Source organism: Hypanus sabinus, chromosome 1 (genome assembly GCF_030144855.1).
Source record: "Hypanus sabinus isolate sHypSab1 chromosome 1, sHypSab1.hap1, whole genome shotgun sequence".
In the NCBI taxonomy this organism is placed as follows: domain Eukaryota; kingdom Metazoa; phylum Chordata; class Chondrichthyes; order Myliobatiformes; family Dasyatidae; genus Hypanus; species Hypanus sabinus.
The window spans coordinates 59121976-59143141 of NC_082706.1; positions in this window are offsets into that span (position 1 = coordinate 59121976).

Genomic DNA, 21166 nt, shown 5'->3' on the forward strand with positions numbered 1-21166 from the left:
GGAGAGTCTCAAGAACTCTGCTTTAAGAGGTTGAGCTCTACAAGTTACGTATCCTATTATAATAAAGACATTCAAAAGCGATCTCCCTTCGTGTCCGGGTAATAACTTTTCCGTAACAGATCCTTTCTCCTTTCTTCCAATTTGGCCTTTTTCCAGTTTAGAACTTCAACCCGAGGACCATATCTACCTTTATCCATGATCAAGATGAAACTAATGGCGTTATGATCACTGGAACCAAAGCGTTCCCGTACATACCCTTCCGTCACTTGTCCTAACCCGTTTCCTAAAGGCAGATCTAATATTGCATCTCTCTAGTCGTTACCTCTATATATTGATTTAGAAAACTTTCCTGAACACATTTCCGAAGCTCTAACCCATCTAGACCATTAACAGTATGGGAGTCCCAATCCATGTATGGAAAATTAAAATTCCCTACAATCACAACTTTCTGTCTCCTGCAATGGTCTGTTATTTCTCCGCAGATTTGCTCCTCCAATTCTCGCTGACTGTTGGGTGGTCTTTAATACAGCACTATTCATGTGGTCATACCTTTCCTGTTTCTCAACTCCACCCATATAGCCTCAGTACACAAGCCCTCTAATCTTTCCTGACGAAGCACTGCTGTAATATTTTCTCTGACTATCAAAGCCAACCAACCCACCCACCCCCCAACCCTTCATCCCTCTTCGCCTATCACGTCTGAAACATCGGAACCCTGGAACATTGAGCTGCCAGTCCTGCCTCTCCTGTAACCAAGTTTCAATAATGGCTATGATATCATAATTCCACGTGTCAATCCAGACACCCAGCTCGTCGGCCTTTCCCACAATACTCCTCACAATGAAATATACACATCTCAGAAGATTGTTACCACCACACACAACCTTACTATTTATGACTTTGCATGAACTACTAACATCATTTCTTTTTATCCCCGTTCCACTATCTACTCTGGCACTCTGGTTCCCATTCCCCTGGAAATCTAGTTTAAACCCTCCCAAATAACACTAGCAAACCTCCCTGCAAGTAGTTGAAGTAGCTGATGACCAGTAGATTTCTGTTTGAAATTGTGGAAGTTGAACTTAATGTTAACATAGAGGTTTAATTTGAGGGGGCAAGAAATTATCATCCTATTAAAGGTGTGTTGGAGGACTGTTGAAACATCACATGAATAATGTTTTTCAGTTTTGGGTTCATGGATTCTGATGTTGATTGGATTATGGGTTTGTTGAATTGTACGATATGTCCCACTATCGCGTTCTCAGTAACTCCCCCTTTTTTCTTTCATTTTAGGATTTTAGGACACAACGATTCCTAACAATTCTGCTATGCCTGGGAATCTTTTGTACATTTATATATATTAATGAACATTATTATGATATGTTAACCACTTTTACAGAATGATTAAAATCTGATTCAACTGGCATGTTGGTGTGGCTGGTTTTGTACCTGGATTATTGGTTACGATAAAAAAGAACGATCTGTCAACCATTTTTCAGATAATACAACAGAGCAGGTTGCCACCATTTAGGCTTAACTGTTGGAAATTCAAGAAACATGATTTCATATTCAAACTATTGGATTCGGTGTTCGCAGTAATTTGTGGGTGCACGAAGACACGGTGAGCAGCAGGGTCCCGAGGAGTCGATAGAATAGAGGTATTTGGGAACACAAATTCATAATTACTTGAAAGTGGCTTCACATGTAGATACGATCGTATAGAGAGTTTTTGGCACATTGGACTTCATGAATCAGAGTACAGGAGATGGGAAGTTATTTTGGAGTTGGATAAGACGTTGGTGAATTTTGGAGAATTATATGCTTTGGGGTTGAGTCTGCGTTTAAGGATGTCGAAGTAAGCATAGGCTTGGGTGTGTCTGTTGATTTGAGGATGTGCACAAGATTTGGGATGCATGAACACAGACGTACACACAGGCACATATGCGTGCATACAGGACATATTCTCAGCTCTCCGCCGTGTACTTTGACACATGCGGGTTGATATCATTAAAACACAGTCACACCTCGACTAGACTGCTGACCTTGCTGCCTATGTTAGTGGTAGGTCCTCTAACTGTGATTAAGTCACTGAGAAAATTGGAGGCTGTCGTGGATACGAATGTGTTTATTCATTATCAGAAATAGCCATTTTGTTCGTGACCCTCTCGGTAGAGTCAAAAAGCACAAAGTGCATGAAGAATTTATACTCTTGAGAAGAATGGTAAAAACAGTTGATTCAACGCAATTTCACAATCTGCAATGGCATAGTTTACTTCAATATTCGGTATTTGACAAATGGTTCAATTGAAGTACTTATTTATAGTGAATACACATTTTATTGTAAGACCCCTCTTCCAACTTGATCATACTACAAATATATTGTACAGAGATATCGATGCTGTCGATTCAACATTCTGATTTATTTCTTTCAGATTTAATGACAGGCGAAACTAAATATCTGCCCGTCCTCTAACTCCTTTGACCGACGCGAACTTGTTGTCTTCAATGACACCATGTCCAGATTTGCCCAGTGCTGGGGCAGGAACTGCTCCGGAAAGGTTTGACCGGGAGATTTTTAATGTGACTTTGTCAGGAGATCTCCTAGTGCTGGGAACTGGTAGCTATCCAGAAAGGGATGACTGGGGATGGGGGGGGTGTTTAATGGGACTTTATGCAGATTTCTTTCAGTGCCGGGGACAGGCAGCTCTCCGAGAAGATGTGACCGGGACGGTTTTAATGGGACTTTCTAGAGATTTGTTCCAGTGCTGAGAACGGGCAGTTCTCCGGCAGGGCGATTGTCAATGCCACTTTGTCAAAAGTTGTCCCAGTGCTGTGGACGGGCAGCACTCTGGGAAGGTGAGAAGGTACTTTATTGATCCCGAGGGGAATTGAGGTTCGTTACAGCCGCACCAACCAAGAATAGTGAAGAAATATAACCATATAAAACCATAATAAATAAATAAATAAATAAACGATAAATAATAAGTTAATCATGCCAAGTGGAAGTAAGTCCAATACCAGCCTATTGGCACAGGGTGTCTGACACTCCGAGGGAGGAGTTGTAAAGTTTTATAGCCACAGGTAGGAATGACTTCCTATGACGCTCAGTGTGACATCTCAGTGGAATAAGGTGGATATGCGGTGCATTGGAAACATAGGTTAGTAGGCCGAGCAAGTGATGAGTCCCTGTGTACAAGAAATAATATTAAATAGTTGGAAAGGGATTGCATTGGATCGGAACACCGAGTCTCTATGGATTGTACTGAAATGAAAAGGGTAAAAGGAACCTAATGGCAGTTGTATACAGTCCTCCAAACAGCAACCGGAATGTGGATTACAAATTAAAGCAGGTGATAGAAAACACATTTCAGAAGGGAAGGCAGTGGATGCTGTCTACATGGACTTCAGTAAGGCCTTTGACAAAGTCCCGCATGGGAGGGTAGGGGAGATTCAAACTAGAGGACATGATTTGAGAGTTAGGGGGCAGAGGTTTAAGGGAAACACGAGGGGGTATTTCTTTACTCAAAGAGTGATAGCTGTGTGGAATGAGCTTCCTGTAGAAGTAGTAGAGGCCAGTTCAGTTGTGTCATTTAAGGTAAAATTGGATAGGTATATGGACAGGAAAGGTGTGGAGGGTTATGGGCTGAGTGCGGGTAGGTGGGACTAAGTGAGATTAAGGGTTCGGCACGGACTAGGAGGGCCAAGATGGCCTGTTTCCGTGCGGGGATTGTTATATGGTTATATGGTTATATGGTAGTTAGGAAGATTCAGTCACTAGGTATACATGGTGAGGTACTATATTGGATTAGATATTGGCTAAATGGGGGAAGTCAGACAGTGGTAGTGGAGGATTGCTTCTCTTAGTGGAGGCCTGTAACCAGTGGTGTGCCACAACGATCAGTGCTGGGTCCATTGTTATTTGTCATCTATATCAATGATCTGAATGATAATGTGGTAAATTGAATCAGCAAATTTGCTGATGATACAAAGTTTGGAGGTGTAGTGGATAGTGAGGAAAATTTTCAAAGCTTGTAGGGGGATCTGGACCAGCTGGAAAAATGGCCTAAAAATGGCAAATGGAATTTAATACAGTCAAGTGTGAAGTATTGTACTTTGGAAGGACAAACCAAGGTAGAACATACAAGGTAAATGATAGGGCACTGAGGAGTGCATTAGAACAGAGGGATCGCGGAATATAGAAACAAAATTCCCTAACAGTGGCGTCACAGGTAGTTAGGGTAGTAAAGACAGCTTTTGGTACATTGACCTTTATAAATCAAAGTATTGTGTTTAAGAGTCAGAATGTTATGTTCAGGTTTTATAAAGCATTGGCGAGGCCGAATTTGGAGTACTGTGTGCAGTATTATTCAGCGAATGACAGGAAGGATAATAATAAGGTTGAAAGAGTGCAGAGAAGGTTTACAAGGATGTTGCCATGAATTGAGAAACTGAGTTACAGAGAAAGGTTAAATTGGTTAGGATTTTATTCCCTGGAACGTAGAGGAATGAGGGGAGACTTGATAGTGGTATATAAAACTATGATGGATATAGATAGAGTAAATGCAAGTGGGCTTTTTCCACTGAGGCGATGAGAGAGAAAAAAAAAATCAGCGGACATGGGTTAAGAGAGAAGTTTAAAGGGAACATTGGGGGGGCTTCTTCACACAGTGAGTGGTGGGAGTGTGGAATAAGATGTAAGATGAAGTGGTAAATGCGGGCACACTTTTAACATTTAAGAGAAACTTGGACAGGTACATGGATGAGAGGTGTATGGAAGGATATGGGGGCCAAGTACAGGTCAATGGGACTGGGCAAAAAAATAGTTCGGCACCGCCAAAAAGGGCATAAAGGCCTATTTCTGTGCTGTAATGTTCTATGGTTCTATGTTCTAAGGGTAATGTCATGATAATCGTTTGAGATTTTAACGTGAAAGTGGATTGGGAAAACCAAGCCAGTACTGGACCTCAAGAGAGAAAATCTGTAGGATATCGAAGGGTCAGCTTTTTAGAACAGTTTTGTTTGGAGCTAGGGGTTCGGCTGTGCGTTACTGGCTGTAGCACAATGACCTTGAGTGATAAGAGAGCATAAAGTTCAGTAACACAAAGGGAACAGCAATCATAATATGATCGAGTATGTATCCGAAATTACAATGAAACTGACCAAGGTTGACTGAATAAGGGACGTTAGCAGGAAGGACGGCGGAACAGCAATGGCTAAAGTTTCTACCAAAATGATGGAAGTGCAAGACAGAAATATTCCAAATAAGAAATGTTCGAATGGAAGAAGGACACTACCTTGGCAGCAAGTAAAGTCAGTGCCGAAGTAAAAGCAAAAGAGAGGGCATACAAGGAAGCCAAAGCGAGTGGGACGTGAAGGGATTTGGAAGCTTTTAAAAAGCTTGCAGAATGAAAATAAGAAGTTCATTAGCAAGGAAAAGGTGAATTGTGAAAGGAATCTGGTGACTAATATTAAAGTCTATTAAGTTATATAAAGAGTAGAAGTAAGATATAGCACCAATAGAAAAATACGCTACTGATACCGTTATGAGAGATGCAGAGATGGCAGAGGAACTGAATGCGTATTTTTCATCATTCTTCACAGTGGAAAACATGTACAATATACCGGGCATTCAGGAATATAAGGGAAGTGAAGTACGTGCACTGACAATTATGACTGAGAAGGTGCTCAGGTAGTTAGATGGTCTGAGGACGAATAATTCTCCTAGACCTGATGCAATGCTCGGCTGGGTTCCGAGGGAATCAGCTGGAGAGATTGTGCAGGCGTTAACAATGATCTTTCAAAAATCTATCGATTCTGTTATTCTAAGGGAAGACTGACGAAACGCAAATGCTACTCGGGTATTTCATAAGGTTGGGAGGCAGCAAAAAGGAAACTATCGACCTGTTAATCTGACGTTAGTGGTTGGGAAGTTGTTGGAATCGATTGATAGGGATGAGATTAAGGAGTACCTGGAGGTTCATTGCAAGATAAGAATGGTTTCCTGAAAGGAAAACGCTTCCTGAGTAACCTACTGCATTTTTGAGGAAATGACAAGCAAGGTAGACAAAGGAGATGCTGTAGATCTGGTGTATTTGGATTTTCAGAAAGCCATGGTCTAGGTGCTGCATATGAGGCTGCTTAGTAAGGTAAGAACCCATGGAATTTCAGGGGATAAGTAGCATAGGTGGAGCATTGGCGGATCGGCAGGAAACAGAGGGTGGGAATAAACGGATCCTATATTTGCTGGCTACCGTTTGGCACTGGAGTTTCACAGCGGTCGGTGTTGTGACCGTTGCTTTTTACGACGTTCTTCAATGATTTGGACGGCAGGATTAATGGATTTGTGAATATATATGCCGATGATACAAAGATAGGTGGAGGAGCGGATAGAATGGTGCACACAGGAAGCCTGGACCTGGATCATTTAGAGGAATGAGCAACGAAGTGGCAAATAAAATACAATGTTGTAAGTGTATGGTCATGAACTTTGATGGAAGAATTAAACAAGCAAACTATTTTTTAGATAAGGAGGAAATTCAAAATGCAGAAACGCAAAGGGACTTGGGAGTCCTTGTGCAGGATACCCTAATGATTAACCTCCAGGTTAGATCGGTTGTGGAGAAGGCAAACGTATTTTTGGCATTCAGTTCTAGAAGTATAGAACATAAGAGCAGGGATGCGATGCTGAGGCTCTGTAAAACACTAGTGAGACCACATTTGAGTTATTGCACGCAGTTTTGGTCTCCTTATTTTAGAGATGATCTACTGACATTGGAGAGGGTTCAGAGAAGATTCACAAGAATGATTCCAGGAATGAAAGGGTTACTGTATCAGAAACGTCTGGCACCTCTTGAGCTGAATTCCCTGGAGTTCAGGAGAATGAGACGCGATCTCATAGAAACATTTCAAACATAAAAAGGACTGAACAAATTAGATATGGCAAAGTTATTTCCCATGGTAGGCGAGTCTAGCTTTAAGACGGCAGGACTTCAGGATTGAAGAACGTCCATTAAAGCCGATACGGAGCAATTACTTTAGTCAGAGTGTAGCAAATTTGTGGAATCTGTTGCCACCAGCGGCTGTGGAGGCCAAGTCCTTGGGTGGATTTAAGGTAGGGATAGGTAGGTTCTTGATTAGCCAGGTCACCAAAAGGTATAGGGTTAAGAAATGCAGGGGAGTGGGGATGACTGGCAGAATTGGGTCAGCTGATGACTGAATGGTGGAGCAGACTTGGTTGCCCGAATGGCCGACTTCTGCCCCTATATCTTATGGTCTTATAGACTCTTATGTGTCTGGTTTCAAATATCAACACCTTACACCTGCGCTGCATCCGCCAGCAGAAGTCGGATCTCCAATGGCCACTCATTTTAATTCCACTTCCCACTCCCAGTCCGATATTTCGGTCTCTAGCCTCCTCTACTGTCATGATATGGCCACACATGCTTGAGGAACAACACCTCATATTCCGTCTGTGTGGCCTACAAACTGATGGCATACATATAGATCTCACAAATTTCTGATAATGCCCAGCCGCCCTCTCCTTCACCAGTACCCATCCCCGTCTCACCCGGTTTTCTTACCTGCCAATCACCTCCCTCTGTTACCCCTCACACTTTTCTTTCTTCCGTGGTTTTCCAACCTCACGTATTAGAGTCCCCATTCTCTGCCCTATATCTCTCACCAATCAACTTCCCTGCTATTTATTTCACACACTCTCCCTTCTGGTTTCACCTATCACCTTCTGTTACTCTCTCCCCTCCCCCACTATTTAAATCGACCCCTCAGCTTTTATTTTTCTCCAGTCCTTCTGAAGGGCCTCATCCCGAAACTTCGATTATACTGCGGTCCAGCGATGCCTCCTGGCCTGCTGATTTCCTCCAGCATTTTGTGTGTGTTGCTCAGATGTCCATCTCCTGCATATTTTCTTTGGTGTGTGATTGATCTGTACACTATCAGATTGGAGCTTATCCTCTACGGAACACGAGGAGTTGCTTTTCCACACTGGGTTTTGACTCATGATGGCCACAGGCAGACATGTCAGAATGGGAATGGGTGGTGGGGCAAATGAGAAATCTCGTCTCTTGCAGCGGGCTGAGTAATGGTTCTCGACAAAACACACCGTAATCCGTGTTGGCAGATAGGAAAGAATCGGGACTGCCCGGTAAACTCACAAGTAAAGTGCCGCATCTGCTGGAAGGACCGTTTGGGGCCTTGAATGATTGTGGGGGAGGAGGTGTAGGCCTTGTTCCGCCTGCAGGAATTTTGACCAGGAGGGAAGTCACTGCGTTGGACATAGGGAACAAGGGAATGAAGGAGAGAATAATCCCATCGAGAGAGGGGGGGGGGAAGAATCAATATTGCACCACCCTGAGTACTGGGACCAGTGGACAGTCAGTCAATATCAAGTCTCCTTCTGACTCGACTCCTCCAGTCCTGGAAACAAAAGCCGTGAAGCCTTGCTGCATTAGTCACGTCCTTCCTGAGACGGCCACAGGAGATGCACACAGTCTTCCAGGGTCGTCTCACCAACATCGAACCGTACAGTGGGCCAACACGCCCTTCCCCTCACAATGTTGTTCTGAACCAATTGAACTGGTCATTTCATGCCTTACTAAACCGATCCCTTCTCACCACTCAAGGTCCATATTCCTCCATTCTCTGCACATTTATGTGGTATTTAATACTCACTATCGCATCTGCCTCCACCACGACCCCAGACATACATTCCAGACACCACCACTCCGAGAATGAAAAGAAAAGTTGTAGCACATATCTCCTTTAAACATTCCGAGTCATGTTTAACATTACTGTCTAACATACGCTGTTTTATTTTTCACTGCAGCAGTCTAGGAAAAAGATGCAAAATTACAATAAATTACAAAATACATAAATAGTGCAAAATGGACTTATGAGCTTGTGTTCCCCCTTTCTCATTAAATACATGCTCTCTGGTATTAGTTCCTCCTTAAAAACAGCCACTCTGTCGGTGCCCCTCATATTCCGATAAATTTCTATCAGACCTCTCTCAGCCTCAACCGCTCCAGAAAATAAAACAGTCCCTGTTCTTCAATCTCTGCTTATCAAGGCAGCAACCTGGTAAACAGCTCAGCGTCAAAACTTTCACATTTTTCCGATAATAAAATTGCAACACTTCAGAAGCGATGAAACAAGAATTTTACAAAACTGTAACATAACGACCTGACACTAGAACTCAGTGCCTCGGCTACTGAGGAAAAGTAGGACCAACACCTCCTTTACCATCCCATCACCACATGCAGACGCTTTCAGGGAGTTATGGACTGGGATCTTCCACAATCCTGGTGAATCTCCTCTTACTCTTCCAGCACAAAATATCCTTGGTATAGAAAGCTAAACAGAACTGAATTAAACATTTCAAGAAACATACCAGGTCAGGCGTAATTTATGTAGTGTATTATCGTCGATTCTGCATTTTTGGTATTGACACTGGTCCTTCCAGGCCGATGGTTCCCATCAAAATAGTGCCACCTCCTGTAAAACTTGACCGGTTCAATGTATATCTCAGCCAAGTGGCCACAAGAGATGAAGACACATTCACCTGCTGTTGGAATCTGTTACTAAACCTTTCCTTTCCTGTACAGTACTTATCCACAATGCTAGTTTTAAAATTTCTATCAGTACAAAACTACTAAGGAGTTACCTCTTTTGATCTGTTGAAGTGCAGTAAAGTGGATGACACCCCAGGACCTGGCGGGATGTACTGCAGATTACTGCTAGAGGGAGGAAATGACATTCCTGCCCATGTCAAAAAAAGGACACCTTCTGATGTTCGTTCTGCGCTGCCTTCCAGTGTTCGCTCAGTGAAAGAACAACTGGAGTAGAGCAATTTACAGTCATGCTTCTTGGGCATACTATCTGCTCTGCGGCTGTGTGTGTGTGTGTGTGTGTGTGTGTGTGTGTGTGTGTGTGTGTGTGTGTGTGTGTGTGTGTTTGTGTGTGTGTATGTGGGTGTGTGTGTGTGTGTGTGTGTGTGTGTGTGTGTGTGTTTCTGTACCATTATGTCCTATGTTCTCCCTGTCGTATGCTGTGTCTTGTTGGTAATGTGTTTTTTACCTCGGACCAGAGGAACGCTGTTTCGTATGATGATATTCGTCTATGACTAAATGACAGTTAAACCTAAATTTGAAATTGAACTTCAATGTCCTGTTGTTATCTACGACAATCTTCCACGCAATACACAAATCCATATCTCCAACAACATCCATATCATTAAACACTCTTACTAATTCCGCCCTTCCACTTCAGCGTCCAATTCATTTATAGAATCATAAAAGCAACAGTCATAGTCCCAGAACAGATCACTGCACAAAGTCACGGTCAACAAACTCTATGGAGAAGGTGCTCCATGTTCAACTATCCTCTACCTGACATGGAAACGTTAATTCTGTATCTTCCAGCCAACTTGTCTTCATACCATGTCTTCTGACCTTCTGAAGGAGCTTACCACAGTGAAACTTATCAAGTGCCTTCCTAAAATCTATTTGTACCAGATCAATTTCTATACCTTTATCGATGTGCTTTGCCTCATCGTCACATTATTCAATCAGGCTCCTGAGACACGACCGGCCGCTCACAGAGCCATGCTGACGAAACGTAATCTGGTTATGATTCTCTAAATTCTCATAAACCCTGTCTCCAATTTATTTCAATAGTTTACCCACCAAAGAAGGAAGACTCATTGGACTATAACGTTCATGGTTATCCCGACTCCGTTTCGTGAAGAATTAAATAATATTACCACCCTCCAATCCTCTGACACTAATTCAGCGACCAACAAAATTTCGCTCTGCTTATTCTTCACACCTGCACGTACGAATCACTGCTCTGAACAAGTGCTTGAAAACTGCGTGGCACTTTAAATCCTTTTCTTTTTTAAAATGCATACTATGAATCCTTGGATTTAAAAATGAAAAATCACACGTCCTTGATTTAATTTATGAATGGAAGGGTCTTGTCTTGTGCATCACAGAAATCGTTCACCTTTCGTAAACTTTTACTCTCCTGCCTTTATTACAAATCCATTGTCGATAGATCCACTTGAAAAGTTGCCTTAATCCAAATTTCGTCATGCGCATGTTCCACATGTGGTCTGGCCTCTGGGTTTACATATGATTGAATGCAACTGTGTAGTTGACAAGAGAAACTTGAAATTCTCCGATGGCATCATTAGTTGTAAGTCCTTCAAATGCTTCCTTTCGAAGCACATAATGCAGCACGTCAGTCAACATTCTAATTCACCCAGTTGTACCTTTGTAAGAATTTAGCAGGCCAACAAGCATCTTGAAAAATAGTAACATCTCGGGCTGTAACTCTTCAATCCTCTTTCTCTCTTCCAGCCTCTCTCAGGCTCCGAGTCTCTCTATCTTCCAAATGTCTCTTGTCCCAGTCAATCTCACATCTTGCACTCTGTCTTCCAGTCTCTCTGCAATCGTATTATCCCTTTCCCGCCCTACCGTATCGTTCTCTCTGAGTAACCATCTGCATCCCTGAGTAAGAAATCCTATCCTTGAGTAAGAATCTCCACCCCAGATTAAGAATCTCCATCACCGTGTAATGGTCGATATCCCTGAGAAATACTGTCCAGGCCTGTGTAGGAATTTCTATCCCAGATTATGAATGTGCATCCCCGAGTAAGAAGCCCCATCACTGAATATGAATCTCAATCACTAAGAATGTCCATCCTCTGCCTAAGAGCCGCCATCACTGAGTAACATCTCCATTCCTGAGTAAGAATCTCCCACCATGAGTGAGAACATACATTCCCGAGTAAGAATTACCATGGCTGCAACCACATAGCATGAATATATATTGCCTGTTTATTTGTCCGGTTGTCCCTGTAGCGACATGCTAATGTTTGGGCACCCTTGGTCAAAATTTCTATTACTGTGAATAATTATGTGAGTAGAAGACGAACTGATCCCCAAAAGTCAGAAAACTAAAGATGAAACATTCTTTTCAACATTTTAAGCAAGATTAGTGTATTGGTGTATTAGTCTGTTTTGTACAACTTTAGACTGGGAAAAAGGGAAAGGAAAGGAGCGTCATGCAAAATTTTGGGCACCCCAAAAAGATTTGAGCTCTCAGATAACTTTTATCAAGACTCAGACCTTAATTAGCTTGTTAGGGCTATGAGTTGTTTACAGTCATCGTTAGGAAAGTCCAGGTGATTTAAATGTATAAATACCCTGACTCCTCAAACCTTGTCCCAGCTATCAGCAGCAGTGGGCCCCTCTACGCAGCAGTCTAACACTCTGAAAAGTAAAATAAATAATCCGCACAAAGCAGGAGAAGGCTATAAGAAGGTATCAAATTTTTTCATGTAGCCATTTCCTCAATTCGTAATGTAATTAAGTAAAGCAATTAACATGAACGGTGTAGGTCAAGTGCGGTTCCGGAAGACCAAGAAAACTTTCCGAGAGAACATCCCGTACTATTGCTAGAAAGGCAAATCAAAACTCCAGTTTGACTGCAAAAGACATTCAGGAAGATTTAGCAGAGTCCGGAGTGGTGCTGCGCTGCCCTACTTTGCAGTGACACGTACACAAACATGACCTTCATGGAAGAGTTATCAGAGAAAAATCATTTCCGGCGTCCTCATCACAAACTTCAGCGTCGGATGTTTGCGAAAGAACATCTAAACAAGCCTGATACAGTTTGGAAACAAGTCCTGTGGATTGATGAATTAAAATAAAACTTCTTGGCCGCAATGAGCAATGAAAAATGGTGCAGAATTTCAGGAAAAGAGCACCTCTCGAACTGTTAAGCGCGGGGGTGGATCGATTATGCTTTTGGGCTTGTGCTGCAGCCAGCGGCACGAGGAACATTTCACTGGTAGAGGGAGAAATGAATTCAATTAAATACCAGTCAATTCTGGACGCAAACATCACACCGTCTGTAAAGAAAAGCTGAAGATGAAAAGAAGAAAGCAACTACAACAGGATATTGATTCTAAACACACAACAAAATCCACAATGGACTACATAAAGAGACTTAAGGTGAAGATTTTCCCATGACCTTCACAATCCCCCGACCTGAACATCAACGAAAATCTGTGGATAGACGTCAAAAAAGAAGTGCATACAGGATGGCCCAAAAATCTCACAGAACTAGAAGCATTTTGCAAGGAGGAATTGGCGAAAATCCCCTAAACAGGAATTGAAAGACACTTTTCTATCTACAGAAAGTGTTTAGAAGTTGTGATAATTGCCAAAGGGTGTGTTACTAAGTATTGACAATATACGGTGCCGAAACTTTTGCTTTGGGCCCTTTTTTTTGTTATTTTGAAACTGTGAAAGATGATATTAATACAGAAGTAGTCTAGCTTAAAATATTACAGAAATGTGTCATATTCAACTTTATGCCTTTTAGAAATTAGGTAACCTTTTACTGGCTTAGATATTTACAGTAACATAAAGTTTGATCAGCGTTGCCCAAACCTTTGCAATCCATTGTATATATCGCTCATCTGCCGCTGTGCCAGATGTTGCGACTTTATTCGATCCGATTTCACAAGGAGACTATCAGTGAGAAACACGTGTAATTTTGAAAATTATTCTTTTTTCAATCTTACTGGAGCGATGTCCAACGGGATGGAAAAGCTGTGACATGGAAATCACGTCAGTTTACCATTTCACTGTCACTTAGAGGGCATTTACAAAGGCCAACTGATTTTCCCGACGCACTTGCCAGCGAGTCGGAAGCGTGGATTCCCGAACTTGTTTCCCCACATTTAACTGCATTGATTACCTACTGTTAGTCAGACATAGAGTGCAAAAGGTAAGTGATTTAAGTGATCAGGCTGAGGAAATGAAGCACAGTGAGTGGACAGTCAACTCAAATGTAATTACAGGTTCCTAGCCCTAATGTGGCGTCTGACCATACAACAGAATGCTCTGCATAGAATGATTCAAGAGAGGATGAAGATTTACATCAAGTACCCTGCAGGAAAGAGCTACTTACCATTGTCTCGACAGGAGAAAGGCGTCAACCAGGTTTCGGCAGTCCACTACCCGGGAGTACGGTTTGATACCTCCGCCCCTTTAAAAATCAGACTGCCAATCATTGCCTGCAACATTCATTCACGGATCGTCTGTACTTAAAGACTTCGTACTGGGTCTTCAGTGTTCAGTTGTGAGAGGCATTCCTCTGCACTGCGGTTCACCACCATCTTTGCTTACATCCGCAAGATCATAAGGCTCGTCTGCCTCCATTTCACATGATTCCAGTGATGTTTGTGCTACATCTGAAACAACCGCGGAACCAGGGCGGACACCAGCACCAGCGACGGCGACAAACGGCGAGCCGTTGTAATGCTGGTTGTTCTTTACGTCCTTTCATGCGGTTGCCTCACCTTTTCCCCCCTTTTGTGAGTCTACTGTAGTTATCGAAGCGAATGGTCATTAGTTGCAAAATGCATGTTGTTACAATTTTATACATCATTTAAAAAAATTGGTAGGACGATGTTTTGATGATTAATTTGCGGTTTCTCTTTATTTTTTTTATCTTAGAAGATGTACTTGGATTGGAGAGCATGCCTTATGGAAATATGTTGAGTGAACTTGGCCTTTCCTCCTTGGAGCGATGGAAGATGAGAGGTGACCTGTTAGGTGTATAACAGGGATCCCCAATTAGTTTTCCACAAGGGCTAAATAATATCAAATATGCCAAGCCAAAGGCCAAAACGTTCAGGGTTATTTTTCATTGCGCCAGTAAGTTGTTTTAAGAGCAGACGTTGTTGTTGCTGTTGTTATTATTATTATTATTAATAATAATAATAATAATAATAATAATAATAATAATAATAATAATAATAGTAGTATTAGCAGTATTTATTTATGACTCTAGCTATCTAGTAGTAGTATTTACTCATGACTCTAGCTATCACAACTGTCAGCTGTCACATTGAAAACTCATCTGGGACAGACAGACAGACAGACACTCAGACAGACAGACAGACAGACACACACACACACACACACACACACACACACACACACACACACACACACACACAGACACACACACACACACACACACACACACACACACACACACACACACACACACACACTGTAAGCATGGTAGTCTCCACCACTTCTCTTCCACACAAGGAGTTTCAGTAGTACTGCCTTTTCCACTGTTTCTGTTCTCTCATTTAATCTATTTGTTCTTTTTAATTAAGCTATGTAGCATTTGAAGCATGAAGTGTAGATTTACATGAAATTATAAGTCAAAGAACTCTGAGGCTGTCTACAAGAAGTGACAGAGCCGTCTCTATTTCCTGAGGAGACTGAGGTCCTTTAACATCTGCCGGATGATGCTGAGGATATTCCACGAGTCTGTGGTGGCCAGTGCTATCATGTTTGCTGTGTGTGCTGGGGCAGCCGGCTGAGGGTAGCAGACACCAACAGAATCAACAAACTCATTCGTAAGGCCAGTGATGTTGCGGGGGTGGAACTGAACTCTCTGACGGTGGTGTCTGAAAAGAGGATGCTGTCCAAGTTGTATGCCATATTGGACAATGACTCCCTTCCACTCCACAATGTACCGGTTAGGCACAGGAGTACATTCAGTCAGCGACTCATTCCACCGAGATGTAACACTGAGTGTCATAGGAAGTCATTCCCAGCTTTGCCTTCAAACTATACAACTCCTCCCTCGGAGTGTCAGACACCCTGTGCCAATAGGCTGGTCCTGGACTTACTTCCACTTGGCATGATTAACTTATTATTATTTATGGTTAAATGTTGCTATATTTCTTCACTATTCTTGGTGCGGCTGTAATGAAACCCAATTTCCCTCGGGATCAATAGAGTATGTCTGTATGTCTATCCGTAATGTTGTTGTAGTATTATTGTACCACAGTAAGATTGACAAATGGACAAAAATAAATTGGTTCAGTCACTAATCAGTGAAAGAAGTGACAGCGATGGGATGAGGCAACCCTTCTAATGTCGGCCCTCTATTCCGTTGTGGCAATACTGAGGCACTGCCCATGATGTGCATTGGAGAGTCTGTTTCTGTCATGATTCTTGATAGAGGTATGTACGTGGAGGGGAACACTGTGACTAGGAACTTGTAATCGCTCTCGTGTTTTTGAATTGAGCTTGGGAATCCACGTTGATCCAAAAGTCACTCACCCCAACGTCCTTGTGTTGTGCATTGTGCAAATCAGATGTTCCCATTTCCAAGACCTCCATCTGAAGAGTTGCCTCATCTATGGAAGGCACCAGCCGTTTGGCCTCTGTAGTCCACTGGGCATCAACCAAAGCGGAGAACGGCTGTCTCAGGAACAGCAGGATGTCACCTAAGAGTTGATGGGAGAATCGTTCCCTGACGTTTTCAGGCTCGTCACGAAATGCGTCATCTTTGGATCCACCCGCATTTCATTATTCTCGCAATTCTCCCGCAGATGTGGAAACTGCAAATTTCTCCCGTGAATGTCTCTCTTCCGAAGGTTCATCTTCGACCGGAAAGCTTCAATCGCCTCGTACGTGACCGCAGCCATGTGGTTGTTGCCTTGTAATTGCAGATTAAGTTGATTTAGATGAGGCATGATGCCACACACAAAAAAAAAAGAACATGTGGCATCATCTTGTCGTCACTTAAAAACCTCTTAAATCTTTGTTGTTTTTTTTTTGGCTCAGCAGGTTGGATAAAAATGACACAAGCTCATCGCGCGGGTCGCACACCCTCTCTAACACACGGCCTTTGCTCAGCCAGCAAGCATCATTATGCAGCAAAAGATCTTTGTATTCCGCTGACATTTTCTCCAGCAATGTTCTGAAAAGGCGATATTGCAAACTAGAAGACTCACGAATGAAATTTAGAAGTCTCGACACACTATCAATCGAATCTTTCATTTCCACACACAGGGTAGTGCAGAACACTGATCTGTGAGTAATACAATGAAATACCAAGAGTGCTGGGTTAACAGCGGCACACCTGCTTAACAAGCCCTTGTGTTGTCCCACCAACGACGGAGCCCCATCGGTGACAACGGCCACAATTTTGCTCACATCCAAGCCATTCTTCTCAAATAACTGTGTCAATTTGTTAAAATTATTTCCCCAGTTGTGTGCCCAGGCAGAGGAGCAAGCAAAGAAGCTCTTACACGAAGTTCTTCCTATCAAAAAATCTTCCGAACACAGATTGCTCTTCCATATCGGTTCGGCACAGGGCGAGTATATGGCTAGTGATATGGCTTCTGCTTTCTCCAAATCGATGAGTAGACTGGAAAAACAATCCGCTAAAACTTCTACTCTTCTTGTTGCCCTGTTAGCCGACAATGGCACCGTCTTTAATAGCTCCACAACCGTTTTCTTGGTTTTCTCATCATAACTTAATCTTTCGCCAACTATATCAATTGCACACGTTTTAATCAACTCGGCATCAGCGAATGGCTTCTTAGCTTTGGCAAGATTCCAAGACACATACAACGATGCAGCTGTTGCGCTCTCTTCCTGGTCGACTTTGCTCTTTTACGCGCAGACCATGTTGTTTTTCATTTAGGTTTCGTGACTTATGCTGGTAACAACTCGCTTAGATGACAGATGCGTTTCTTCGATGACAGGCGGGTAGCTGTCGCGTGCCGCTTTCTAATCGAGGATTGTGTGGAGCGCGTAGAAGGTCGTGGCCTCTACGGGGGCGTAGGTCAACTGTACGGTGTGGGATGAGGTTAAAATGAATTAAAGCGCCGCGCGTTTTATTTACATGTTATGACTGGTGCGTTCACTTAAGCACCAATGGGTCGGCGCGTGCCAGACATTTGGTTGTCCCATTCCGGACCTGGCCCGCGGTCCGCCTATTGGGGTTGTCTGCCTTAAGGGACTGGTAGCCAGCCTTTGTTCACTACTTAACAGAACCGCCCGAGGGCGCCCGGCTGTCAGCATCCCGCTTTCCTTCGGATTGTTAAATTGAGAATGTGAAACAGCTGAGATATAAAATCTGTATTACAACGCAGAATCAAATCGATCGGATCATTGGCATCTTCTTCAACGCAAGTGGACTTTACACTGAATCCAGACAATGGCCCAATGAACAAATATACACAATACCAAAATAAGACCACAATAATAATTCTGCGTTAACTGATAGTAAATATATTTTTAATGTAATTTATTTCAGTGAATATAACGGCAATTGTGATCCTGTCCCGCGGGAAATGCGGTCTGGACAATTGCACCACTCTCTACCTGATGGCCATGGCGGCAGCCGATCTGATGGTAGTCATTATATTACAAAATATAAATTACATTTACTTGTTGGTGAAATTCTTGCTCGTAACTCCGGCGTACTCTGTATTACCCGTCGTCAGTATCGCAACCAGGGACTGCTCCGTTTGGTTGACGGTTGCTTTCACCCTCGATCGTTGTGTCGCCATCTGCTGTCAGAAGTTGCGGAACCGACACTGCACAGAGAAAACAGCGACTGTGGTGGTCGTAACAGTGAGTGCAGCGTGTTGTGCCAAAGCCATTCCACGTTACTTTGCAGTAGATCGATGGGGATGTAACATTGTAGCTGAATACTTCACGTCACCCATATGGAAAGCTGGCGAGGTATTTGACAGCATCACAACACCGTTAATGATAACCTGTTTAATTCTGTTATTCAATGTTTCAACCGTGAAACGGATTATAGCGACAAATAGAGTTCAACAGGTACTTCAGAGATGCAGCGACAATCGGAATGATCCCGAGGTGGTAAACCAGAGTAAGTCAATGATTCTGGTGTTTGCTCTTTCGGCCAACTTTATATTATTTTGGATGCCTTCTGTCGTACATTCTTTGACCGGGCAACGTCAGAACTATTGCTATACAGACAGATATTTCAGTAACCCGACCTATATCCTGCAGCAATGTAGGTTAATGTTGTATTGTTGTATAATCTATGGACTGGCACAAAGAAAATTCAGAGAGGTGTTGAAGAATGGAATGAAGTATTTGTTTGTAGAAACAAGCGAGATTTGCAAATAAAATGCAAACATAGTTATTCCTTCTTGCAACTTTACAACAATTATTTGGAAGTGTATTTGATTTGAGCTTCAAAAGCCAGCTCTTTCTGAATCTCAATGTACACATGATTAGTGTTAATCAGGGAAAGTTATTGACCAGATTGAGAATCAACGATTAATTTATTATCTTTACGGAAGCATTATTGTCTGGCATATCATGACATTTCAGTGTACTATTGGTGATTAAAATGCATCTGAAATATGAAAATGACTAATTTTGCTTGGTACAGTAAATACAGTACTGAAAATCCCCACGTGGAACAAAATTAGTCCATTTCATTGTTTCTTCGAGTCTGCTCCAACATTTCATCGTGACTGATCCAACATCCCACTCATCCCCAAGTTAGAGCCTCCTTCATGCCCTGACCAAAAAGAATTTATTAACCTCTGCCTTAAATATACATTAAAAATTTGGACACCCCAGCCGTCTGTGCCAATGAATTCCACGGATTCACTATTCACTAGCAAAAGAAATTCGGCCTCATTCTCTCTCTAAAATGAAACCACTCTATTCTGAAGGTGTGATCTTTAGTCGTGAACTCTCCCTCCAAAGAACACATCCTCCCCACATCAACTCTATCATGCCCTTTCATCATTCGATATGTTGCAATGAGATTACCCGTCATTCTTCGGAATTCTCTCGAATTCAGCTGCAGAACCATCAGACGCTATTCATGGGACAAGCCATTAAATCATGCAGTTATATTGTGACACACACAAAATGCTGTTGGAACCCAGCAGGCCAGGCAGCAACTATAGGAAGCACAGTCGACGTTTCGGGCCGAGACAATTAGTCAGGAATAATTGAAAGAAAATATAGTAAGAAATTTGAAAGTAGGAGGGGGATGGAGAAATCCAAAATGATAGAAAAAGACAGGAGGGAGTGGGGTGATGCTAAGAACTGGAAAGGTGATTGGCAAAAGGGATAGAGAGTTGGAGAACGGAAAGGATTATGGGACGGTAGGGTGAAAGAAAGGGGTAGGGGAGCACCAAAGGGAGATGGAGAACAGGCAAAGAGTAATTGTGAGAGGGGCAGAGACAGAAAAAAAAGGAACGGGATTAATAAATATATATGGTGGAAGGAGAGGAGGGGCATTAAGTGAAATCAATGTTCATGCCATCAGATTGGAGGCTACCCAGCGGTATATAAGGTTCCTCCAGCCTGATTGTGGCTTCATCTTGACAGTGCAGGAGGCCATGGATAGATATCTCCGAATGGTAACAGTCGTTCCTGGTGAGGCGACACTTCGCCTGTGAGTCGGCTGGTGTGGTATACTGCGTCCGATGTTCCCGATGCGACCTTTTCTATATTGTTGAGACCCGACGCAGACTGGGAGACAGTTTCGCTGACAACCTCCGCTCGGTCCGCCAGAAATAGCAGGATCTCCCAATGACCACCTTATATTCCGGCTGAGTAGACAGTCACACTCAGGTTGGCGGAACAACACCTGTATTCCGTCTGAGTAGCCTCCTTCCTGATGGTATGAACATTGATTTCTCTAACATTCGTTAATGCCCCTCCTCCCCTTCTCACCCCATCCCTTATTTATTTATTTCCCCTCTTTTTTTTTTCTCTCTCTCTCTTTCTCTCTGCCCATCGATTTTGCCTGTTCTCCAACTCCATCTGGTGTTCCCCTCCTTCTTCTTTCTCCCTAGGCCGTCCGTCACATGATCCTTTTCCTTTTCCAGTTCTGTATCCCTTTTGCCAATCAACTTTCCAGCTCTTAGCTTCACCCCCTCCCTGCTGTCTTTTCCTATCTTTTCGGATTTTCCCCTCCCCCTCCTACTTTCAAATCTCTTACTATCTTTTTTTTTCAGTTAGTCCTGACCAAAGGTCTCACCCCTGACTGTTCTTCCTATAGATGCTGCCTGGCCTGTTGTGTTCCACCAGCATTTTGCGTCTATTGCTTGAATTTGCAGCATCTGCAGATTTCCTCGTTTTTTGAGTAATTTTGCGATCTGTCTTTTATCCGTGTCCTTCGGGGTCCATCTTCAGCGAATGGTGTTACTCTTCCTCTCCAAGTGATGCTATGCTCACTCGCAATCTCACGGCTATCCGTCCTCAACACATCTTCCCGCCTGCTGAACAGGGACACAGTTACCCTTGCCCTTACC